Source organism: Lycium ferocissimum, chromosome 11 (genome assembly GCF_029784015.1).
Source record: "Lycium ferocissimum isolate CSIRO_LF1 chromosome 11, AGI_CSIRO_Lferr_CH_V1, whole genome shotgun sequence".
NCBI classification, from domain to species: domain Eukaryota; kingdom Viridiplantae; phylum Streptophyta; class Magnoliopsida; order Solanales; family Solanaceae; genus Lycium; species Lycium ferocissimum.
In genome coordinates this window covers 37,212,361-37,219,591 of record NC_081352.1, presented here as the reverse complement: position 1 = coordinate 37,219,591, position 7,231 = coordinate 37,212,361, and positions in this window count along the sequence as shown.

The window sequence follows — 7,231 nt, the reverse complement described above, 5'->3', positions numbered from 1 at the left end:
CGGGGACCGTTGTTGAGTGGGAGCACGAATCAACTACAATGCAAGGTGAACACATCTTCAAGTTTCTTTTCTGGGCTTATAAACCAAGCATCGATGGATTCAAAAGTTGCAGGCCTGTCATCTCAATAGATGGTACTCATCTGTACGGTAAGTATGAGATGAAACTGCTAATTGCTATTGGAATTGATGCGAACAATAATATTTTTCCACTTGCATATGCTATTGTTGCACGTGAGAGCTTTGAGTCTTGGACGTGGTTCCTTGTGTTGTTGTGGAGACATATTGTTCGTGAGAGACAAGGAATTGGACTTATTTCTGACCGTCATCAGGGCATCTTGCAATGTGTCCAAACACATGATTGGTTACAACCACCATCCACACACCATAGGTTTTGCGTTCGGCATTTGAAAAGCAACTTCAATAAAAAGTTCCTCAACAAAGTGACCTTGAGAACCTAATGTGGTTGACGGCTACGAGCACCGAGAAGAAGAAATATAAAATGAGGATGGAACAAATCAAAACAATGTCACCTCCAGCGCATCCGTGGTTAAAATCTCTTCCGGAGGAGAAATGGACATTACATAAGGACAACGGTCATAGGTGGGGGGCTATGACAACGAATGTCTCCGAGTCTTACAACGGTTTATTGAAGAAAGCTCGTGGACTACCCGTTACTGCCATGGTCCGTTATACATTTAAAAATCTTGTTGATCGGTTTGTTGAGAGAAGCACCCTTGCTGATTTGTTGATTGCGGATAAAAAGTTTTGGTCGCGCGTTGTTGAAAAGAAGTTTGATGAATACTGGGAGAGGTCCCTAAAGCATACTGACATGCAGCAATACAATGCAACTGAAGGGGTCTTTGAGATTCTGACATTTGCACACGAAGGTAAGGGCGGAAATATCCATAAAGTCTCTGCCGAAGGGAAAAAGTGTTCGTGTGGGAAATGGAGAAACTACCATATGCCATGTTCACATGCAATTAAATTTTGTGATATCCGCGGAATTCAACCAAAGGACTATGTTAGCAAGTCTCTTACGATCGCGGGTTTTACAAGCAAACGTACGGTGGAAATTTTTCACCGTTGGGTGATGAGGCATATTGGCCACCTTCTCCCTTCGAGTTTAATTGCAAACACTCGAATACGAGCGAACTTCAGGAACGCGGACTACAACTAGAAGGAGGAATGAAATGGATATAGCTCCTGCTCGTATGGCTAGAAAGTGTAGTACGTGTAAGCAAACAGGTCATAACAAGAATCGCTGCCCCAACAGAAATCAGTAGTTATTGTTGCTTGTTGGTTTTTATGTTTTTTCTTAACTTGTACGATTGTTGTTTCCTTATGTAATCTTCCAAGAATATATAACATGTCTTGTGCCGTTTAATAGTTATCATGTAATTTAACATTTATTACTTAGTTAATGTGTGACGTTTATTTAACTTATATTTTATTTTTTATTTCTGTTCGCATATATAACACATATTTAATTATTGCATGTGTTAAAATATTTATTTGAGTTATTCACTAAAATTAACTATATGCTTTAAAAATTAAAAAAATCAATAATTTTTTTTTATTAAAAACATAGCCGAATATGATTTAAATAGAGGCAACGTCTTACAAACTAAACCCTAAACCGTGCGGGAAAAAATTAATGAAACGTAAAACGTGGCTCCACGTTTTACGTAAATTTTTTTTTTTTTTTTTTCGGCTTCAAGAATCTGACAAATTAAAAAAAAAAGTTGGGGTATAACGTGGGCTGATCCACGTTATACCTCTTTTGGTATGTAAATTTTTGGCCACCCCCTTTTAGTTTATACCGTGTATTTTTATACCCTTTTGGCTCCGGATTCTAAACACAAGTATAAACTCAAAATTACATAACTCACTTTTTCAAGTAGCTTTTGCAACGTAGTCTGGAAAATTTTTAGTAGAGAGCACTATTAACGAGCTAATCTAATTATTCATTTACACAATAAGTGACTGTTGTATTTTGCCAGGAGTTCTTTTAGTTTTATTAAAAATTTGTATGACAGTGTACAATGTAAGTGCCGCCTTACGAATTCTCTGTATATGTTTCATTATAAAAATATGTAGACAAGACTTATTTGACTTTGACATGAAACGAGAAAGAATTTTCGCTATCTAACGAGAAAGAATTTTCGCTATCTTACCCAATTAAAGTTTAAAGTTTATTGTTCATATTTCACACTTACATATTTCTAAATATGGGAATAGCGTCTTAATTTGAATTTCAGTATAAAATTTAGAATTAGATTTTACATCTTTTATATTTTGTGTATTCATTATTTTAAATATAATCAAGAGGTACGATAAAAGTTATTATTAGATTCAAATATCGGGTTCTAATATTACATAAGTAAGTAAGCCCCTCTCTCTCTTTCTCTCTCTCTCTCTATATATAATTTGGTAACCTTAACTTTTTTTTTTTGATAAAGAATTTGGTAACCTTAACCAGGAATCTGTTTAAGTTACAAATAGACAATCAATACAATTATGTGTTGCTTGGTAATCTTAGCCTGGAATCTATGAGTAGCTTATGAACCACAAACAACATCAACAACAATATACCCATCGTATTTTCACAAAGTGGGGTCTGGAGGGTAGAATTTAAGTAGCCCTTACCCTTACCGCGAAGGTAGAGAGACTATTTCCAATAGACATTGGGCTCAAAGAAGCAAATCACAACAATCCAGAGAAAAAAAAACAGAGTAGCTTATAAACCCAATTCTTAGAAAAATTATACGAATTCATCAACAACTTATGACTTTTATTACACATAACACAAGATTACAATAATTCTAGATCGAGGAAATAATTTTTTTCCTTCCCTATTAGCCTTCTTATCAAAGGTCGGGGATCAAATGGTTTAACTTTCGTAGTTAATCAAATAATAAAAATTTAATATGATCAAGCAAATAAGATAATTAATTATTTTTATGATTTCTACCCTAACATTTTCGCGCATTGCACGGGTATGTATACTAGTATCTTTAACAATATAATATCTTCAAAAAATAATCCATCTTTAGTGCTTGCTCAAATTTTACGCAGCAAAATTTTTATTCACAAAATAATATACTTTTTGTTTTTCTTAATTTGTAGGAACTTGTTCAATTTTGTATATTTAATTGAGCTACTATTAAGATTCTAGCATGTTTCACATTCAAAAGAAAATAAGTCGGATAATGAGATTACTCATATGCATTCGAAAGAACTAATTTGTAATTGTGAAAACCCCATTTTGCATTGTAGTAGTCAGTTAGCTTGTTAGTCAGTTAAAGTTCATCTAATTCTGGTGCTAGCATGCATAATTGTATGTCCATTTCTTTAGAAACTGTTGTAAGATTTTGGTTCCCTATGTGCAGTGCACAAGGAGAGTCATATTCGTGAGAGCTCAGTGCGCTCATCAGACAGGCTAGATGGGATTGATGCTGATGTCGTGTAAGACTTTTAATTTGATTGTTACAAATTGATTCTTCTTCCCGGAAGAAGTACGCATTTAACTCGCAGGATGTTAAACCACATGTAGTTGTACCTACTAGAATTGATTCTGCTACAGACGCATAATCAATAGAGCACCAAATCAGGTCGATCGAGCACCAAATCAGAACTTTTAATGCAATGCTCCTGGACAAGGTATATTTGGATGAATCCTTTTATGAATACTTATACGGAAAAGGCTCAAATATGCCATCCAACTATCAGAAATGGCTCATTTATGCCACTCATCAATAGTTTGGCTCATTTTTGCCATCAAACTATAGGGAATAGCTCATTTATGCCATCGAACTATAGAAAATGGCTCATTTATGCCACTCATCAATAGTTTGACTCATTTATGTCATCGCCTATTATCAAAATGACTCATCCATGCCATATTTCATTAAAACTGGTTTTACAATACCATATATGACACGTGGCCTCCAACTAGATTATGGTTGTGGGTGGGTAAGGTGTATGGATCGGGTTTTTTTATTAATTCGGTATTTAAAATTGGGCTGGTTTAATTAAACGAAGTAGACCTCTAATTGGAGCCACGTGTCATATTTGATATTATAAAATCGGCGTTAATGAAAAATGGCATGAATGAGTCATTTTGATAACGGGCGATGACATAAATAAGTCAAAATATTGATGAGTGGCATAAATGAGTCATTTCCTATAGTTCGATGGCATAAATGAGCCATTTCCTATAGGTCGATGGCACAAATGAGCCAAACTATTGACGAGTGGCATAAATGAGCCATTTTCGATAGTTGGATGGCATATTTGAGCCTTTTCCGATACTTATATGATAGTCTAAGACCCCGTTTGGACATGATTTGAAATATGTGATTTGAAATGAGGTGGATTTGAAGTTGAAATTTTGTTTTGACATGCAATTTTAATTTCTTAAGTTGTATTTTTTCTCATAAACCTGAAAATCCTAAAAGTTGTGAAAACTATGGAAACTTCCCCAAATCTTATACAATCTTATCAAATGAGCAAACTATAGTTCATAACAAAGTTAATACGCCACTAAAAGGTCTTTCTAAAAAATAAAACACATCTACTGATCGAACTTTAATTCAATAAAAAGGAAAATTGTACACCAGTTGTAGTATAATTACTCTTTAACATAATCCTCCCACATGGTACGAACAGTCTTTTCACGTCGATCATGCAATGTCCATGAGATGACCGAGAAGACGAAACCAACATTATTACTTTGAGTGAAGTTTTACATTTAAAAAATATATCTATCAACTTATGGATCTTTTTTTACAAAATATAAACTTATGCGTCAAGTTATACATTTAATTTTTTATTGAGAATGAGTGAGTTTAATTTGACTAGTGAAATTCCCGCGCTTCGCGCGGTTATTAAAAAAAAGTTAGTGAACTTACAAAATATTCCTTTCTCCGTCCCAATTTCTATGACTCTCTTTTCTTAAGAGTCTGTTGATGCTTAACGCCATTACTGTCACTTCAGGCGTACGTGAAATTATATGAACATTGATAGTGTTAAAAGCAGAAGAAATGGCATGTCAACACAAGACTTCTCACCACATACAAAGTTTATATTCTGCTTCGCTAAGGAAAAGGATCAATATAATAGATATATATGGTCATTTTTCAATCTCCTAGTAAAACATTATCAATTACTTCAAGAATATTGATAGCCTTTGCTAGGACAAGTAGACCCATGGATTGACCAAACTCACTGAAAAGCATTTCAAAAGCATGGAGGAGGATACCATGAATTGTCGTTGTAGTCTCGCAGCTATTTCCCTATTATATGAAAGTAGTTAAAATTGATTTCAATCTCCACTATCTCGTAATCCTTACCTAACCTGCTCACAGTAAGCAAAGCCATGATCAATTGGTCATGTACTTGCACCAAAAGGTAAATTATGAATAATGTCATTTAACTAAAATATTTGCTGAAGCTAATAATTTACCGATAATGAAACATACAACCAACAAACTCATCCGATCAAATTGGGAATATTGTTTATATACCCACAAAACAAAGTGCAAAGTCGTATAATTCTATCCACATTCAAGGATATATTGAAGGCGTTAATTAATGGGCCTCATGTCGTGTCTCTGGCCGTTACTTTCATTATAATGATAATTGATATCTGTTGGCATTCCTTCTATTTTAATCAAATGTAACCTCACCTTACTTACACACACGTTGTAAATTTTAACTGCCTTCACATTAATCAATCAGAATGCGCTTTAATGCAACATTTATTTTGTGAGGCTTTTTAGAGTCATTTAGTTAATAGATTATGTATAAAAAATTCAAGAAATATCCAAGAAAAGAAGGAAAAAGATAAGTGCCAACGGAGACTATAGAGAGGTGCCACATAGGATTGTTTATGCCTAGCTTTATATTATATATTGATTCTTACAAATTGATTCTTCTTCCCGAAAGAAGTATGCATTTAACTCGCAGGATGTTAAACCACATGTAGTTGTACCTACTAGAATTGATTCTGCTACAGACGCAGAATCAATAGATTACCAAATCAGGTCGATCGAGCACCAAATCAGAAGGTTTAATGTAATGTTCGTGGACAAGGTATACTTGGATGAATCTTTTTATGTATACTTATATGACAGTCTAAGACCCCGTTTGGACATGATTTGAAATATGTGATTTGAAATGACGTAGATTTGAAGTTGAAATTTTGTTTGGAGATGCAGTTTTAATTACTTAAGTTGTATTTTTTCTCATAAACCTGAAAACCCTAAAAGTTGTGAAAACTACCAAAACTTCCCCAAATCTTATACAATCTTATCAAATGAGCAAAGTAAGTTCATAACAAAGTTAATACGCTACCAAAAGGTCTTTCTAAAACTTAAAACACATATTGATCGAACTTTAGTTCAATAAAAAGAAAAATTGTACATGAGTTGAGTATTATAACTACTCTTTAACATAATATTTCCACATAGTATGAACAATCTTTTCACGTCGAGCATGCATTTTCCATCAGATGACCGAGAAGACGAAACCAACATTGTTACTTTAGAGTCAAGTTTTATATTTAAAAAATATATCTACCAACTTATGGATCTTTTTTACAAAATATAAACTTATGGGTCAAGATATACATTTTTTTTTTTTATTTTTTTTTAGAAATCATGATTTGGAATCCCAAATCCTACTTTTGAAGAATTTGGGATTTAAAATCATGATGTGAAGTTAAAGTTGAAATTTTGTACAAATTTCATAAACAAACGCTGATTTGAATCAAAATATGAAATTATAATTCCGAATCGCATGGACAAATGCCTACTAAATCGTGTGAAAGAGGAAGAATCACATTAAATAATATTGTAGCATCAATATTGAGACAGTAAATGTAATATTTGTATGTATAAATTTGAGTTCGTGGAGAAAGAATTAATTTATAGTAACATTCGTAGCAAGTCTTTAATAAGTTGTACTTCTATTGATAGTCAGGTAGTATTTCTTACTTCATTTTTAACTTGTCAGAACTTAAATTTACGAGGACAGAAGTTACTGAGATAAAATTTCTAAACTGATCAAGAAGTTGAATACTCTTACAAAAGGAACACAAGGATGAAAGATGACTATATCTGGACTAGCAGAACAGTGGCACGTGTTCGAGGATAATTTCTGAGGCAGGCAGAGCAAAAAGAACTCAAACAAAACTGCAAATTATCATTCAGAGCCATACTTCCAGACCTTG